Raw genomic sequence first — 19,352 nt, 5'->3', positions numbered from 1 at the left:
ACTTTTTTAAGAAGAGACCCTTGGCAACTAGTACTGGTTTTCTTGCCAGTTTCCAACCTGGTGAGCCACCTCTCTTCTTCAACCTAATCAGAATCCTCTAGGTTAGATGAAATTCTCCTTTGCCTGACGTCTGCTTGGAAAGAGTCCAATCTCCCTCCCACACTCTGTCCCATAACTGCTCACGTTTTTATACAGTGTCTCATGCAATCCCTTGATCGGTCCTTTAGTATTTATCTCATCGGCTAGACAGCAAGCTCCCCAAAAAGCAGCAGGTACCACGCTGGAGGATTCTAGTAGCTTCTATCATCTAACACACTCAACTCACACCCCCTCAACAAACGCTCTGTTAAGTTACTCTAATGGAGATACCCGTAGATTAAAAAGCAAGATTGACATGACCCCAGAAAAACAAATTAATTCAGAAGATCCCTCTCAAACATTGGTCGATTCGAGATTTTTTTTTAAATATAAATTATTCTGCTTGTATGAACTGAATGACTAAGTTACTATCCCTCTGGAGAAGCGGCTGAGAGTGTGGCCTAAAATTATGTGATGTACTGGGACTTCTGGTAACTCACGATACTGCCTTCTGAGTGGTGTTTATTCTATGCCACAAACACCTGAATCACTGAAATTGAAATCAATCCAGGCTCTCTGTTTGGGGTTCCAGCAATTTGTGGACTGGCACATGTGTGCTACAAAAATCTGGAGAATGCTTGGCCCTTCATTCCTCTGAGAATCATGCCATTTTCCAAGAAAAGCTAAATAGCTCATTCATGTTCTACCCTCACTTTCTTCCAGGCCGGTTTCCTGAGGATATTTTTTAGCTAGACTGGTGTGTTTTCTTTCTTTTTTTTTTTTTTAAATAGGCTGCTGTAAATTGAAAGTTTTAAACCTAAACGTACATTGAATGATTCTTGAGTGCATTACGAAATGAAGAATAGTGTCCTTATTTCATCTATTCCAGATAAAACATACCGCACACATGAACGGTGCCCATCCGGTAGCAGACAAATTCCCCCAGAGTATAGCTCAAATCCACATGAAACTCTCAGTACTATTTCTGAGGGGAGCTAACTAATAAGTACCATCAGGTAACCAAGCTGTTATTTTTTCTTTCTTTTCTTTCTGCCTCACTGTTATCATCAAGAGAAGTGAGGAATTTCATATTTCAAGGGCTCTTTGCACAGGAAGCCCTAGTATGGCCTTAACACAGACTGAATTCTCTAGGGGGGAAGTCAGGGGGTAACCTGAAAAACTGGAGGAGAAGAACAAAGCTTCTAGACCGGATAGGCTCCATCTGGACTTCCAGAAAGAAACTGAAAAGTATATATATATATATATATATATATATATATATATATATATATATATATATACACACACACACACATATATATATATACACACTGGGGCACACTCCAGACCACCCCAATCCTCGGAGCCTGCTTTCAAAATAGGAGATATCAAGAACTGGAGATCTCTGAGTGCAGAGTTACTCCCCAAAACTAGCAATAAACTTAAATACAGACAAGGAAAATACTTGGTTTGGCTTACAAACAGACAGTTCAGGCCAGTGGGAACTAAGCAGGCAAAAAGTCCAAGAATCTACAAAAGGTCCTTAGAAAACAAAAGAGACAGCCCGGCGATATGTAAACGTACTCTTCCCAAAGCTAAAAGCAAGTCTCCCCTCCCTCAGAATGATGGAACCAACCAAGGGTTCAGAGAGGAGAACACTGAACTGCATCTTAGCTCATAGAGGAATAAAAGCATATGGCGGGTCAGGCGCACACGATCCGCTTATGTGCAGCAAGGGCTGGACGGTGGGCTCTGGGAGCAAGTCGAGTTTCTGGAACATCAGCCTGTACTCTGTTGGGAGCTGGCAGAACTGGGCTATGAACAAGGAGGTCAGTGTCTCCCCCTCAACTACAAGAGAAACTAAGAAGTAGCCACGTGTTACCGAGCCCAGTCCCTGCCTTCCAGGAACATGCAGTGCTTTAGAATGTTCTATAACGTACAGTGATGAGGAATTGTGTGGCTGATGGATGAGTAAGACACGAGAGCAGTGCAGCCCCATGCCAGGTGACATCCGCCCCAAAGTGACCTAGTAACAACAAGCAATATTACTGAAGAAATGAAGGATGACAATGGTGAGGTTTTCCACAGCCGGTATCACCTTCTAACTAAGTGGGGCAGTCAGGGTCACCACGGGAAACGGGTGGCCCATTCAGATGGTTGACTGGGGAGGGGCGAGAGAAGGGTCAGATAACAGAGTGCAGTCTGGGTTCAGAAGCTAGTACTGTGGCGAACACTTATCACCCCAGACCTGAAGCAGCACTGGGGAGAATCGATTCACTGCACTGGCCACGGCGGTCTCTATGGTAGGGAAGGCTGATTCCCACCATCCAGGAGGATTGTCGCCCACTCCTGGGTCAGGCTGACTCCCAGCATTAGGGAGGGTTGGTTCCCACTGCTGGGTACAACTGATTTTCTCCCTGGGGAAGGCTGGTTTCTACCATCGAGGAGGACCAAGCCCCTCCATGGAAGAAGACCAGTCTCCTCCCAACAACAAAGCAGTTATGTCAATCTGGGGCTATCCAAAAGGGACTGGGGTGTCAGTACCCTGAGTTCACTGTCCTGCTCATCAGCCTGGCTCCTGACCCAGAGGAACCTGAGCACAAGAAAGCCATTGGCGCCATCTTTAATGGACAATGGCCCCCAAATTCTCCACAAAACAGGGTAGAAAGGGGTAGAGAGGGGGTCTGGAGGGGCAAATGGACGCTTCCAGCCCACATACTGTGAATTACTTGTAAATATCCATTTCTGATTGTCCACCTTCCTCTACTAGCTCTTTTTTTGGTGGTACTGGGGATTGAACCCACGGGTCCTTAACCACCACTGAGTCACATTTCCAGTCCTTTTCTATATTTCATCTATAGACAAGGTCTCTCTGAGTCGCTTTAGGGTCTCACTAAGTTGCAGAGACTGGCTTTAAACTTGCAATCCTCCTGCCTCATCCTCCCGAGCTCCTGGGATTGCAGGCATGTGCCACCGTGCCCAGCCCTGCTAGCTCTTGAAGGACAGAATGTAGTCTTACACCCTGGACCCCAAGTATCCTAAATGCCTCACACAACAGCCTTGCACAGAATATTTGCTAAAAGACCAAGTAGGAAAAAGAAAATAACCACTTTCCCAGTATTTAACAGTAACTAAGTAATAAAAGATACCCAGAATTTTTTTTATAAATTAAAAATATTCCTGCACTGGGTGTTTCCCTACAGTAAACTGGTTCTTAATTTGGCTATTCTGCCCAAAGCAATATAGCCAAGATATATAAGAAGGAAAATAGAGTGGAGTACAAAGTTTGCTGAAAAGATTCTATTTATGCTTTCCTTGGAGTGAAGAAAAGTTGGGGAACTAAAGTATTTTAAACCACCTTTTAAAAATACAAGAAATACATCTTTCTTCTAACTTTGCAGGCCTGTGGTCCGTGAATAAGGGGACAGTGGCCAGGATTATTCAAGGAACTGTGTTCAACAGTGGAAAGATGTCAGGTTGTGGAACTCTCAGACCAGTCTTGTCTGGATTTGATGACAGGTAATGACATTAACTCATTATAAAAGTAATCGCATTTCCAGGGGTGGAAGCATAATCAAATCCCTGACTTTGGTGCCTCAGGAACCAGGGGGATAAGTTTCTCTTCTTGCAAAGCTTGACCAGATGCCTTTCAGGGCCCTTTGTCTGCTGTTTGGAAGCAGCAGATACCCATGAGGGTTGGAACCAGCCATGAAATGCACCTTCCTGTGACAAGATGGACATTCAGGGAGGTGACTGTGCTGTGGGATCTCCACGTGCGTCCCAACGGGCTGAAGATGAATCCTGCCAACCAAATAGTCAGAGGCAACATCTGAGGTAAGACCCTGGCCCCTTCATCCCCCTTTCTCGTCCCTAAAAGTCTGAAGACTGTTTCCCTGCTGGTTGGGTTGCCTTGGACAATCTAAAACCCACTAGACCCTCAGTCTCTTCCTCTACAAAGTCAAGATACACATACCTTTCTCATTTGCCTCAGTAGATTGATGTGAGATTCCAGTGAAATAGAGTTCTCTTTGCTTTTTATAAACTGCCGTAAATATAAACTGCATTGTTAAAATGAACATAAATTAAAGGCCCAACTACCTACAAGATGGATGAATACCTCATTCTCCAAAGAGGTTACAGGATTAGAATAAGTCGCGGGCCATTATCTGGGGCTGAGCGCCTCCTCCACCCTTTCTCTCTTCCCTTCTGCACTCTCTGGACCCCTGGGAGGGAGGGGCCAGGCCCAGCTCCTTCAGAGTGCTGCCAGGCTTTCCAGGGGACAATAGAAATGCCCTGGTCATTCTTCTCCTCGGCTGACATTCCCTCAACCCCAGTGTCAAACTTGAAAGGAAACGAAATCCTAAATGTAAACACTATCTTTCAGTCACTTGGAAAATGATCTACCTCTACTTTCTCTCTCTTACCCATTCACTCACCCTCAATGAAAGCTGTCCTTTGAGTGAAACCTCACTTTTGAGAAACCAACCAATCACTTAAGAAAGAGAAAAACATGAAGAGATCCAGGTTTCAATTAACTTTGCCATTGATTTCCGTGTAGTGCTGGGGAGGCGTTCTTCTTTTGGCAAACTGGGGGCAAAGAACTCAAAGATGAATGGAGGTGGTAAAGACAGCAGCCAGCAAGGGCCGCGACATTTGCTGTTCTGCTCCCTGGGCCCTGCTGAAAAGCAGAAATGGGAGAGAGAGAACTGGCTGGGAAGCTCCTGCCCAGGGCCCACTGGAGTCTGTCGCTCAGGCAAAACATCTTTGGCAAATAAAGTGCACCCTGGCACTTTTTCACCTTAATGTAATTTCTCTGTCTGGTGTTTTAGTAACTGAGCCGGATTAGTTCATTACTTTTTTTTTTTTTTAAATGGTCAGTAGAACATTCATCTGCTCTTGTTTTGTTAAAAGTTGCAGCCGTCAAAATTATTGAATACATATTGATCACACAAGGGACACTCAAGCGCACGTGCCCGTGTGCTCACACACACCTGCCATTAACACAATGGAAGAAGTCACTCAGAGATGTATTTTTTTTTTTTTGGTAGTTGGGATTGAACCCAGGGGTGCCTAACCACTGAGCCACATCCCCAACCCATTTTGTTTTTTGAGACAGGGTCTGGCCAAGTTGCTCAGGGCCTCACTAAGTGGCTCGGGCTGGCTTTGAACTTGAAATCCTCCTGCCTCAGCCTCCCAAGCTGCTGAGATTACAGGTGTTTATGGCCGTGCCCGCCTAGATGAAATTTTTAATGTGTCCTTTATGTCACTGAATGTCTATCAGAAGAAAAGGCACTATGGAAATAGATTTAAAACAACAGGCAGTGGAATCAGTAAGTGCACGGCACGCACCTCTGTCACCCAGTCATATGAGACGGCAGCAGGAAGGGGACGTGTCTCCGCCCAGAGACCCTCGTGGGCGGGTTCTGGAGCAGGACTGGCTGCTGGGACCACCCGCACATCACTCGGCACACCTCTAGAGGTGAGCCCAGGAAGCAATGCCTTCAGCCTTTGGCCCTGCAAGGCGGATGCTGACTTTAGTGGACCTCCTGATGGGGAGTTCAGTCCTGCAACACACCTCACCAGTCTCGGGAAGTCTCCGAGGGGATGGGTGGAGGGTTCCCTTCTCTGGGGCTCAGCAATGAAGAATGAACTTTCAGGGAGATGTTAGGGTAGTGAATCGGGCGCCAGCATCCTCCTCTCAAACTGAATGCAAAACTGAGACTATTCGATTTCCAGGTCATCTAGATACAACTGCGAAAGTGGATGTGTGGCCGGCTGACCTTGTGCAAAGGCTGTGCTCCTACCTGCATAGCCATCCTGTTGCTGCTGAGCACCACCTGCTGCTACTTAGGGAGCAATGGTGTTGGAGGGAGACTGCCCAGGTCCCCTGAGGCTGGCAAACCAGTTACAGCCTGACTGGAAGCTGACAACACTCACACGCTCCTCAGCAGCCCTGTTCTGAGGTCTGCCCCTCACCCCACCCTGTGAGGCAGGTCCTGCCATTCCCTCCATCTTGCATATGATGTGGATAGACATGCAGGGACCTGCCCAGGGTCCTGCGCTTACTAGGTGTAAAGAAGCACTTTGGCTGAGTCTGAAAGTACCAAGGCTGCTCCAAGGAGCAGAACGGAATGGAATGGAATGGAAGTCAGACATGTGGGGGCTGGAAAGAAGGCAGGAAATGATTTGGCTTAATTACATCTCCAGAATCAAAACCAATGCACCCGGTTCTTCCCCTCCAGCTCAGCTGTGTGCAGCAGTATTTCCACAATTGCTAGAGAAAGGCGAGCATCCTTTCTCTGCCTCCCCTTCCTTCCCACATCTTCACCCTAAATCCACCTGCAGGATAAAAGCATGTCAGGGTGGACAGGCACTTCACCTGTTGCTGGAGAGAATAAGGGGCCAGCACCACTGTCGGTCCAAGAACCCAGACCTGTGAACCCAGCAGCCCTGCCCTACCCGGCTCCCCTATGGCCTCCATACTGCACAGGGACCCCATGCAAGAGTGGAAGGCAGCAGCCCCAGCACCCCAGAGTGAACCCTCCACAGGAAGCTTCCACAGAGCTCTTCCGGCATCCTACTCTGTGACGGGTGTACGTCTCGGTGCCCAACCTGGGCATCCAAAAAATATCACTTTTTGAAATTCATTTTCATTTGGAAAATCTCATTCATTTGGAAATGAATTCATTTGGAAATCTCATTCTTCAAGCGTGGCAGAAACTTCATCCCAAAGTCTCCCCTTCCCCGAGTCCTGGCTAAGTTGTAGGGATGTGTGTGTGTGTGTGTGTGTGTGTGTGTGTGTGTGTACTGAGGATTGGACCCAGGGCCAGGCGCTGAGCTACATCTCCAGCTCTTTTTATTTTTTATTTTGAGACAGGGTCTTGCTAAGTTGTTCAGGCTGACCTCAAACTTGTACTCCTCCTGACTCAGCCTCCTGAGTAGCTGGATGGCAGGCGTGCACCACGCACCCAGCTAAATTGTGGGGATTCCTCCGTTCCAGACTCAATGGGGAGAAAAGTCAGTGCTAAGTGGCACCTCTGAGATGTCACTCCATCCCTCCACCTGAGCCACAGACACCAATTCACCCAAACCACCTCACACAGGCTTCCCTTCTGCCCATAGGACCCTTTCCTTGTGTCTGGAGAATAAGGGCAGGTCTCCTCTCTAGATGCCCAACCATGTGACCCCTCTCCTCCCCACAGACTTGTCTACTGCTCTACATGTGCTATCGAATCTCCAGCTTGGCTTTCTTTCTGTTCCCCAAAGAACCAGGACTGATGCAAAATAAGACCATGCAGTAAGGTTAGCATTTGGATGAATGCAATAGAAGCTGGACCAAATAGGAACTTAGCATGTGACATGTGACATCACAAAAATGTCTGCCCTGTGCTCCAAGATGCAATCAAGGAACCAGGCTGCCTCTGTCTTGCAACCTGGCTACAGCTTAGCAACAGCAGCTGTGCCCTGAGCATCACATGCATCCTAAGCAGGAAGGAGCTGGAACTGAGAGAAGCAGCTACAGGAGACTCAGGCCTCCATCTTGCCAGTGGGTGCTGGAGGCGTCTGAGCAGCTCACAATGTAGGGAGTCCTGAAGGTGAGTTTGTAGCTTTCTACCTTCCACAGCAAGCAAATTACAGAAGACTAAAGAGGGCATTGAGGGGTCATCCTAAAGAATCTGCCTCCACCAAAAGACTCTTCTCACTCCCCAGAAGCCACAAGAACGCCCTGACCTAGCTGCTTGAATGAGTTAAAGGAAAAAAGAAAAACTGGAATATTAAAAGTTGGAGAGTGCTTAATAAAATATTATCCCACCTCCCGGGCTCCAGAGCCCCTCAGTCTGGGCAGACAGCCCAGAGGAAGTGCACACGCCGTGGGTCCACCCAGGGCTCAGACTCCAAGGCCTCTGATTCAACCCCCTCACGGGCTTCATGACCTAGCCCGCGGGCCTCTGTTTTTCCATCCCTAGCCTGGTTTGGCCTAAGAGAAATGCCCTTGGTGAATAGATGTTAAGCCAACAAAGCTCCCACAGTCGTGCCTCGCAGAGGCTGGAACGGAAAGCACAGGACCTTGCTTCCTAAACACACCCAACCCCAGGGACCCCAGCCACAGAGGAAGAACCACAGCTCAGCCTTTCTACACCGACGCTGTGATACCCAGCTCCTCCAGGGGGCCCAGAAGGGTCAGCTCAGGCCCAGTCCGCCTGCCGAGATCCGAGGGTTGCTCTCCTCCCCACAGCTCCATGTTGAGTTTGGCTACCACCTGGTGCACCTGAGTCTGAACATGAGGTCTGGTATCCTGTGACCCAAGAAATGAACCTTACATTCCTCTTCTGTAAAATGAGACCTGACTTGCAAGGCTGCTATGAGGAACACAGAAGATGCTATGGTTTGGATCTGGAATGTTCCTCAAGAGCTCATGTGTTCAAGGCTTGGTCCCCAGTGCAACAATCAGAGGTAGGACTTTGGGGAAGTGATTGGGCTCTGACCTCAACAAGTAATTAACCCACTGATGAGTTCACAATTGGATGGGCTATTAGGTGATGGGGCCCAGCTGGAGAGAGTAGGGCACTAGGGACAGGTCTTTGAAGGGTATATTTTGTCCTTGAACCCTCTGCCATAATGTTCTGCCTCACCACAAGCCCAAAGTGATGGAGCCAGTCAACTATGAATTGAAATCTCTGAAACCATGAGCCAAAATAAATCTTTCCTCCTCTAAGTTGCTTTACTCAGGCATTTTGTCACAGCAACAGAAAACTGACTAGCACAGGAGATAACAGATGTACAATGCCTATCCACATGAGCCCTTTTCAGTGGGACAATGACTCTTCTTCTCACAGAAGATTCTGGAGACTTGATTCAACCAGGAATAGAATCTAAATCAGTGCTTCCTACTGGAGGTGTGATGAAGGATATTTCCACCTCTGCAGACTTCCTTCTGAAGGTGCTCCATAATTATTTTGGGGGTGGAAGGAGAGAGCGGGGGAGAAGGCTAGTGAGAATGCTTCCCATCTGACATGGCTGGTTGGTGCCAGCCTATGGGAATCACCTAGGGACCCCATCCAGAATAAAACTGTGGGAATATTTATGTGCATTGATGTGGGGTAGCATTTTTGTTTCTAATCTACCATGATACAATTTGTAACTAGATTCCCTCCCTTGGGCTCTCCAACTGGTTATAAGACCATGTGCTCCCAGCCAGGGGTGATTGGACACACCTATAATCCCAGTGACTCAGGAGGATCCCAAGTTCAGCAACTTAGTGAGACTCTGTCTCAAAATAAAAAATAAAAATGTCTGGGGATGTGGTTCAGAGGTAAAGCACCCCTGGGTTCAATCCCCAGTACCCCACAAAACAAAACAAAACAAACAAAAAAGAAACATGGGCTTCATATAGCCATCTGTACCCAAGTTTAAGAAGCTTTAGAGCATTTTAACCAATAATTAGAGTGTACAACTAAAAGTGATGTGTTTGCCAAAAAGTTAAATTCAATTAACCCAATCTCTGGTTCCGATAGTGAAGCGTGGGTCTTGCAGGTTGAGCAGACCTCACCTGAAGTTCTGGTGTATTCTTTAAGTTGCCCCATGAAGCAGGAGGGAGAGACAATGAAGCTTGTTCAGAGGAGGGGGTTGGTGGGGCCACCAGTCACAAAATGTTCTCCTCCGAGTTAAAGAAATGAAGGGTTTTGTCTGGTAGGAAAAAAAAATAAAGATAAGAACTCTGAATATATGGAGTGGACCTGCCTGTGTAAAACTGAGCCTCATGTGACATGCATCAGGGAGTAAAACTGCAGCCCATCCCGGGAGGCTACCGGAAGGTGGGTCACACTCAAGAGAAGAAAGAGACTCCAGTCCCTGCATCCGAAGACTATGTGCAACCCTGAGGGCCGCAAGGTCCAACAGCTAGAGGCACGCGAGTTTTGGAAGCAAGCACCTGTAAGGATGTCATCTCACACCTGCGAGTGGAAATGTGGTAGAGACTACAGAGATCAGGGTGTGGAACCCAAGCCCCACCCCTACACACCTCCTCCCAGGTGCCAAGGTGACCACACTGCCCTGGGTCACTGGCCACTTACTTCAACCCAGCAGACTTGCAGGACACTTTGCAGGACGTGGGCCCCGTGACTGACCTGGCTCCTCCCACTCTGGGATTTTGTTACCCCGAAGCATGAGACACCCCAGCAAAGCTTAGAGCCCAAACATGCTCAATCTGGAGATAAGAGGAAGAAATAAAGGAATATTCATGTCACACAAGAAAAAACATTTGCCAAAGGCTTTTGGTCAGAACTGGCAGCTTCTTTCCTTTCTTCCCTTCCCCTCCACCCAGTCAGTCTATCCTGAGTCTTAATAGCTGATGCTCAGGGAAGAAGGTCTCTGTATCCGTTTCCTATACACTGTAACAAATCACCACAAACTTGGTGGCTTAAAACAACAGAAGTTTATTATCTTACAGTGCTAAAGGGCCCAAAGTCTGAAATCAGTGTCGCTAGGCTCCTGTCAGGGTGTCTGAGGCCATGCTCCCTCAAGAGGCTCCAGGGAGAATTCCTCCTTTGCCTCCTCAACTGCTGGTGGCTACCACAGTCCTTGGCTCACAACCACACCCCCTGATCTCTGTCTCCGTGGTCACCCTGGTCCTTCTTCCTCTGTATGTCAAATAGGCCTTTGCCTCTTTCTCAAGGACACTTGTAGTGGGACTTAGCAGCCACCCAGAAAACCCAGGGTAATCTCTGATCTCAGACTCCTTAATCACATCTGCAGTCTGTACCACATAAGGCACCCTTTACAGGTTCCAGAGATCAGGCATGGCCATTTCCTAGAAGGCCGACATTTAGTTCCCTATGGTCCCAGATGACTGAGCAGTTAGTGTCATAGATCAGAACCTGAGTGGCCTCCCCAGAGGCCCATGGCTAAAGGTCCATTCAAACCAGGGGCAGTGTGGCACACCTGTAATCCCAGCAGATTAGGAGGCCGAGGCAGGAGGACTGAAGGGTTGAAGCAACTTTGTGAGACTGTAAGCAACCTAATGAGACCCTATCTCAAAACAGAAAGTAAAAAGGGCTGGGGATGTAGTTCAGTGGTTAATTGCCCTTGGAGTCAATCTCTGGAACCAAAAAAATATGTGTGTGTGTGTGTGTGTGTGTGTGTATACACAAAAAAACCTAAAACATATATGTATGTGTGTGTGTGTGTGTGTGTATGTATACACAAAAAAACCTAAAACATATATATGTGTGTGTGTGTGTGTGTGTGTGTATAAACAACCTACATATATATACATATAGGTTTGATTCTGAGTCTGGTGCTCTTTAGACCTGGTGGAACCTCTAGGAGAGGGAGCCTCGTTGGAGGTCTTTGGGTCACTGATGTGCGTGCACTTGAAAGAAATAACTGGACTCCAGTCCCTTCTCCTTCCTCTCTTTGGTTTCCCAGCCATGAGGTCAGCCCATCCTGCCATGATGTGCTGCCTGATCACATGCCCAGAGGCAACAGGGTCAAGCAATCACGGACTGAAATCTCTAACACCATGCACCAAATAAACCTTTTCTCATTATAAGTTAAGTATCTCAGGCATTTGTTATAGTAACAGAAATCTGACTGAAAAATATGCTTCATGCACAAGGCCCTGGGTTCAATCCCCAGGACCACTCAAAAAAAAAAGAATGCTTCATGCCCAGTGATGGCCATACCAACCACACACCCTGTGTCTGCCCCTTCCATCTCAGCCACACTTTCCTTCTCCCACACTCCTACCCGGGATTGAACTCTCCACGGAAAAGGAAGCATGTGAGACTCTCTTTAAGTTCTACTTTCTGGGTACCCATAGTAACATGTACAGACCGTTATGAACAGTAGTATGAACATACCAGTAGTGACATAGTAGCTGTAAGACATCAAGACTTCCTACAGCTTTCAAGAAGCTTTAGCTCTTTTCCAGAATATTGCTTAATCACGAAAAGAGAGACTTACACTCTGAGGAAATGGTCATCTATTGCAGTGGGATTTTACACTGCACTAAAAGATTTATTTCCCCTTCTGTGAAACAGTCCTAACACAGAATTCTGCAGTAGAACACCTAGTAAATGAACAGGATTAGAAAGAGAAATGCATCCTGTAGTAACTGGGAGAAAATTTTTCTGTTATAAGAAAGCTAAATAAATTAATGTATGCAAGTTTCTCACAGATGAAAAGTGTTATCTGCAGCAAGCACTAAGTCCTGACATGAATATGCTTTTTATGCGCTGAAACAAATTACATTTTTTAAAAGAGCAATGTCCTGCATCCTGAGGATAACTGGGAGTAACAGGACTTCATGGGTGAATCACAGAAAGGTTTTCACCACCTCCAAGTTCAGTCTGCAGGGTGGTGGCTGCCTGTGTCAGGGTAAGCAGGGGGAACAGGGCCAAACATTCTACTGTACCTCTCAGAGGTCTTTGCAGGTGACATTTGTACAGTGAAAGATTCCGGAAGGTTGACTTTCTCATAAGCAACTTCTCTGGCGCTTTTGTTTCAGACAAACATGTGACTCTTAGGTTCTGGGATAAATCTGGAAAGAACAAGTATCCAATAACATTGAAATATTGGCAAACTTCTCTTGTTCAAAGGACAAATATCAAAAACAGAAACACTCAAGAATTTACATTTCTTTTACAAAGCAAGTTCAGTACTTTGGTAGTAGATGCTTGCTCTAAGTGCATTTGATTACCATCATCTCAAAAATTACAAGACATGTTATTGAATGAATACAATCTGAATAAAGACTGTCTTTAACCACATAGTTAAATAAGGCCACCTCTGGCACAACCATGTTTAATGCCTGTTATTTAGTTGGACAATTTATATTGGATCATTTCTCATATGTATTCCCTTCAACATTATGTAAAAATAATAACTTTTAAATTTCCCACACCTACATTGTCTCCATCATTCACTTGCTAGTATACTCTGCTATCCGCATTTCAGTATCACTCTTTCCTCTCGTGGTAGTTACATACACAAGGACATGTGCACACATGCACACACGATAAAACAAGGTGTCTGGCAACATTTTGTAGTACAACAGTGTGTTAGTCAATATTCAATTACTATGACAAAACACCTGAGATAATCAACTTAAAAATAGGAAAGGTTCATTTTGGTTCATTTTTGGAGGTGTCAGTCCATGGGTGGTCAATTTCATTGCTTTTGGGTTTGTGGCAAGGCAACACATCATGCTGGGGGTGGGGGTAGACATGGCAGAGCAAAGCTGTTCACTTCATGGCTGTGATGAAAGAAAGAGAGAGGAAGAGGCTGGGGTCCCCATTTCCCCCTCAAACACTCATCCCCAGTGACTCCAAGACTTCCGACCAGGGGCTGCCTCTTAGAGTTTCCATAACTTCCTACTAGTGCCACACGGAAACCAAGACTTTAGCACATGAGCTTTAGCACATGAGCCTTAGGAGACATCCAACATCCAAACGATCACAGGCAGAACTGGTCTCCCTCTCCCTCTCACCTCTTCTCTCTTACTCCACATCACAAATAAGTCCAACTCCCTGGACAACACAGAGAAAACCAGGAGGAGGATCTACGAACTTCTGGAGGATTTCAGCCATACGGGCCCAAAAACAAACTGATTTGAAGATCTTCCAACTCTTTTTTTTTTTTTTTTTTTTGGTGCTGCAAATTGAACCCAGGGGTGCTTAACCACTGAGCCACATCCCAGCCCTTTTTTATTTTTTATTTAAGATGCGACCTCGCTGAGTTGCTTATTTTTTGAGTTTTATTTTGAGTTTTATTTTTTTATTTTGAGATAGGGTCTCACTAAGTTGCTTAGAACCTAAGTTGCTGAGGCCAGCTTTGAACTCACAATCCTCCTGCCTTGGCCTCCTGAGTTTCTGGGATTGCAGGCACCAGTCACCCTGCCTGTCTCCAGCTGTTCTTCACAATCATCACCATGTCTGAAAATTCCTGCTTTTCCCAGCACTTAAACAATGTTGAATAGTAACAAGTGAATTAACTAAAGGATTGGAAAATTTTTTCTTTTTCTTTTTTTCCCTGAGTGCCAGTACAAAACCCGTCCTCACACACGTGTCTGAGCCAGGACTGGGCATTTTCAAAACCGTGGAGAGTACACAGTGTAAAGTTGCATGACGGTGTGCTGGAAATGGTTGTGATGGAAAGCTGGAAACAACTTTCAGAGCTTCTGCTGGCTTCCTCTTCCATCCTGGGTAGCCTACCTAACGCTCACTTCCTCACATGCCAAACAAGGATCATAACAGTCATGCTGTTACTTTTACAGATAATATCTGGGCCACGGATACAGTAGCTCATGATCTTAAAAACACATGGACTCACATTCTCTCACTTGATCCTCCCAAGCACCAACTGGTGGCCAAGGGGGTCCATCTTTCGACCTGGAAGCCAAAGTCTGCGACGTCGACCAGACAGTATTGACCTAATAAGTAATGGTGCACTCCACAGCCAATGTTCCTGCCAGGTCCAAACCGTCTCCAGGTGCAGCCAGAGGAAGAGCTGACCCTGATCCATGACTTACACTGGTAATCATGGCAGAACCTTCCCTCCAGCCATGAGTTCTTGCCCTAAATCCTTCCTGTTTCTTGACTTCCTCCTCTGAACACTTGGAAAATTGGCACAGCACCAAAGGTCCTAAGTATCTTTTTTTTTTTTTTTCAAATGGATACTACTATGAAAATACCTGCAGGGGACAGGAGTGTCACTCATCAGTAAAGCATAGGCTTAGCATGCACTGGACCCTGGGTTCAATCTCCAGTAGCAAAATAAATATATAAATAGAGAGCTACAAATTGATTTCTCAACCTAGAGTAGGGATTTAGTAGCTATGCAGCAAACTGGATGAAGGACATCGGGCATCCAAACTTTTTCCATAAAAGGCCAGATCATAAATATTTTAGGCTCTGCACTTGATCCTGTGACAAGCAGCATAGAAAATACATCAACCCGTGTGTCTGTGCTCCATGAAAACTTCATAGAAACAGGCAACAGGTCGGAGGTGCCCTCAGGGCCTTGTTCGCCAACCCTCAGACCTCATCGCCTTTGAGAAAAGTTTTGTCAAAACGCCATTTAGAGTCCAGCGTGGCGGCGCCCGCCTGTAATCCCAGCAGCTCAGGAGGCTGAGGCAGGAGGATGGCAAGTTCCAGGCCAGCCTCAGCAACTCAGGGAGGCCCTGAGCAACTTCTCAAGACCCTGTGTCAAAATAAAAAATAAAAGGGACTGGGGAGGTGGCTCAGGGGTTAAGCACCTCTGGGTTCAATTCCTGGTACACATCACCCCCCCCCAAAAAAAAAAAAAAAAAAAAGTCCTTTGAGCACTTGGCCTTGCAGTCTCCAAGACTCTTGACAAGTGCACGCATCTAGGTCTGGTTTCTCTTCCTCTGCTGTCCTTTGATAAGCACCCACTGGCAGAGGGGACGTGGAGGATTTGTCCTTCGATGGCAGTTATTCTGAAAGACAAAGCGGGGCAGAGATTAAACCCAGACCCGAGGTCTTTGTACCACGCTCGGAACATCAAGTGGCGCACTTCAAATCGTTCGGAGCTGGCTGTATACCTTCATAAAGAAAATAGCACCATTCTTTCCTGGGCCTTCTTTGGGTAAGGGTATGGGAGGCCAGGTTGACGAAAGGCCCTCATAAAACGCCGGCTGAAAGGAAATAATGCTGCTTGGCCCGGCGGAATGTTTTTCATGTGAAGCTACATGATCACTTTTGGTTTGTTTCTCAAGCACCCGTGGCACCCATCCACGTATTAGGCTAATAACGACATGAATCTAGTTAAAAGGAACCAAGCAATTATTTTAATTAGAAGAGAACAAAAATAACACTCCTGGCTTCTGTTTGAAGGGGCAAGAAGGAAGTAGCCAGGGTTCAAAAAGATCCCACAAAATATTTTTGTGAAAGGAAAAATAATTAAGGCCAAATTTAGAAGGTACTTGCAATAAATGGGCCAAATAAAATGAATGGCCTCTCTGTGCAGCCAGGACTCGTTCCTATAGAAGAGCCCCCAGAAAGTCCATTTTTGTGTGTGGTGGCGTTTTGAGGGTGTAGGCAATTTTACAAAGTGAAAGTGAAGGTCTAGTGGAGGCTTTAGTGATCCTTGTGAATCCCTCACACAATCTCCTCGAGAGTTTCTGTGTAAACTCTTTTATTAATAAGAGAAAGGAGAGGAATCTTTATCAATTTGCCTTTTAACTAGAATTTTTTTTTTTTTTCACTGAAATTCTTAAATTGCTCCAATGCGATTCTCTGGAGAAATCCACCTTCACGGGAAGATTCCTGTGGCTAATCCATCCTATAAAAAAAGGGGATTCCCACTGGGATTTTCATCAGCTGGACTGAACTTGGTTATACAGGAAGACATCGTATCTACACATTTTTCCAGAGCCTTTGACTTCCTGTCTCCTTTGTGGTCACAGAATTTTAGCCATGTTCTTCCTTTGCAAGCTTCCAAAAAGGGATAAAGTGACACTCAAAGAACTGTCAGCTAGTCATTTTTGCTCCTTCTGCTCAGATCTACCAGTGTTTACTGAGCAACTGTTTCCTACAAGCACACAGAAAGTTATAGATGTGCATAGATGATCTAGACTCTGCCCACAAAGAGCTACCTTTTTTTATTTTTATTTTTTTTTACCGGGGATTGAACCCAAGGGCACTTAACCACCGAGCCACATCCCTAGTCCTTTTTTTATTTTTTTATTTTGAGATAGGGTCTCACTAAGTTGCTTAGAACCTAAGTTGCTGAGGCCAGCCTTGAACTTGCAATCCTCCTGCCTCAGCCTCCCTGAGTCTCTGGGATTACAGATGTGCTCCATTCTGCCTAGCTGAATTCAGTATCTAATGACACAGAAGGCACCATGGACAGAAAGGAGACCCACGCATCCCAGCTGTGGGGGGCTGGTTGTATCCAGCCTGAGCTGGTTATTAAAGAATGGATTACCTAAGAGAAAGATGGGGATAGTCTACCCCAAAGAGAAAGATCAGCACAAGAAGCTGGGACACGCAGAACCCGAGGGTGTCCACAGATAGAGCCAGCAAATGCACCTGAAGCCACAGGCAGTGTGGGGTAGGAAAGCAAGCTGAGGAGGCAGATCAGAGCCAGGTCCTGCCTTCTGAAGGTTGGTGCCCTCTCGGAATTCACACCTTAGAGCCTAGTATCCAATGTGACAGTATTAAGAAGTAGGGACTTTGGGAATTGATTGAATCACAAACCTCCACCTCCTAAATAAGGTCTGCTTCCTCATCAAAGAGGCTCAGGTGAGCTCCCTGCCTGTTCCCCCATGTGAAGATGTGGCAAGATAACCTCCCACAAAGCCCTCAGCAGACATCAAGTCTGCTGGCACCTCCATCTTGGACTTCCTGGCCTCCAGGACCGTGAGGAGGTATTTTGTTAAACGGACGAACATACCAGGTCACAGGAGAACTGATGTCACACTGATGAGCCCCAGTTCATCCTGTGGAGCCAAAACCACCTCACTGTTCTCAGCAGGGGGTTAGCGGGTCACCTCTCCAGCAGGAGGGTGAAGAGCTGGGGGAGGATGGAGCGGAGAGCTTAGGTGACCGGCCAATGCCACAGCCTGGCAACGGGTGACCCAGGCTGGCCCTGAGGAGAACAGCAGTGCGGGGGACGGGAAGGTGGGCAGCATGAGGCACAGGGTACTGAAGGACACTGAAAGGGTTTTCTGTGGAAGCGTGGCTGTGGGGGTCAAAAGCTGGAGATAAAATCAGCTTGAGGGTTCCTGGGGGCTTCATCCAAATGCTTGCCACGTTTCCAGAGAGGCCTCTCACCTCGTAGCTTCTCCTTTAAACCCAGATGGGCCTATCTCCTGGGTTCCAGAAAGGAACTGCAGTCCCAAATTTCAGCCTGGGGCAGGTGAGGATGCGGCTGGGGAAGGGCCGGAAACCCTGCAGACCATCCAGCCCGACTTGCTGTCCCAGCAAAGCTTGTGCAAAATGAGGTTTCTGTTGAGTCAAAAGCAGAAGCCCAAGAGGAAAGAAAACCGTGTCAGCCATGTGGCTAAACCACAGACATGTTTAGTTACTGTGCTAGATTAGACTCACTTATATTTTAATTTTAAAAGACTATAAAAAAGATGCTTCTTATCTCAGGTTATGAGTCAGATAAACCTGATAACACAACTGACAAGGGCATTATAGTAATTTAATTAATAAACTTTGTTATAAACATTGTTTTTTTTTTTTTTTCAAAAAAATATGAACAAAACACCTGTGATAATATATGAAAGAAATCACACATCACAATCAAATTGGATTTAGTCCAAAGTACAAAATCATGTTAACAAACACCCATCGAATAATTCACTTCACTAAGAGAATGAAGGGGAAAGGCATAGGATCACTCCATAAGTAAGAGGAATTTAATTGATGATGAAAGTATACTGCTGAGCATTGGGGAGGAAATAATTTCCATTAATGATGCACAGTATGTGGATAAATGGTGGGAAAACTTCAGACTTGATCCCAACCTCACGCTGCACACAAAAATTAGTGCCATGGGCTAGGGGTGTAGCTCAGTGGTGCAGTGCATGCTTAGCACATGTGAGGTCCTGGGTTCAATCCCCAGCACAGGAAGGAAGGAAGGAAGGAAGGAAGGAAGGAAGGAAGGAAGGAAGGAAGAAGGAGGGAGGAAGGAAGAAGGAAGTAAGGAAGAAGGAGGGAGGAAGGAAGGAAGGAGGGAGGGAGGGAAGGAGGGAAGGAGGGAAGGAGGGAAGGAAGGAAGGAGGGAGGGAGGGAGGAGAGAAGGAAGGAGGGAGGGAGAGTGGGTGGGAGGAAAGAAAGAAGGAAGAAGGGCAGAAGAAGGGAAAAAGAAAAAAACATCAATGCCATCCAAGTGGACTACAGATCTGAATACAACAGGTGAAAAAATAAAGTTGTTAGAAGGAAATAGAAGAGGAAACTTTCATGACATTAAGATAAGCAAAACTCTCTTAGGATATACAAGGTACTAATCATAAAGGAGAATATTGATTAAATAGACTGTACGGTTTGGATCTGGAATGTACCCAGAGGTTCTTGGGTTGACCATTTGGTTCCAATGTTCAGAGGGTGCTTTTTGGAAATGATTGGATCAGGAGGCACTAAGCTCATCGTGGATTGACCCGTTGATGGGTTCATAGCTGCACAGACTATTGGGAAGTAGTGAAAACTGCAGGAGGGGGACCTAGATGAAGGAGGGGTCCTTGGGGCCATGCACGAGGGGATGGTATCTTGTTCCCCTTTCCTTGCCTCCCTGCCCTGTCTTTCTCT

At 46.3% G+C, this 19,352-nt stretch overlaps 1 long non-coding RNA gene across 1 annotated transcript in view; it reads right to left on the bottom strand.

Moving 5' to 3' along the window:
• LOC124963409 (uncharacterized) overlaps nt 1–15,299 on the bottom strand; it is a 35,808-nt gene extending 20,509 nt beyond the window's left edge. Inside the window, exons 1-2 of the long non-coding RNA XR_007104733.1 lie at nt 14,410–15,299; nt 12,494–12,619 (exon numbers count right to left, since the gene is read on the bottom strand). This is a non-coding gene — a long non-coding RNA (uncharacterized LOC124963409). The remainder of the gene's footprint in view (nt 1–12,493; nt 12,620–14,409) is intronic.
• Nucleotides 15,300–19,352: the final 4,053 nt, after the last annotated feature.

This window comes from Sciurus carolinensis, chromosome 13, assembly GCF_902686445.1.
Source record: "Sciurus carolinensis chromosome 13, mSciCar1.2, whole genome shotgun sequence".
NCBI lineage: Eukaryota > Metazoa > Chordata > Mammalia > Rodentia > Sciuridae > Sciurus > Sciurus carolinensis.
Note: the sequence above shows the minus strand (reverse complement) of the source record. Positions and strands in the feature narration are given on the sequence as shown.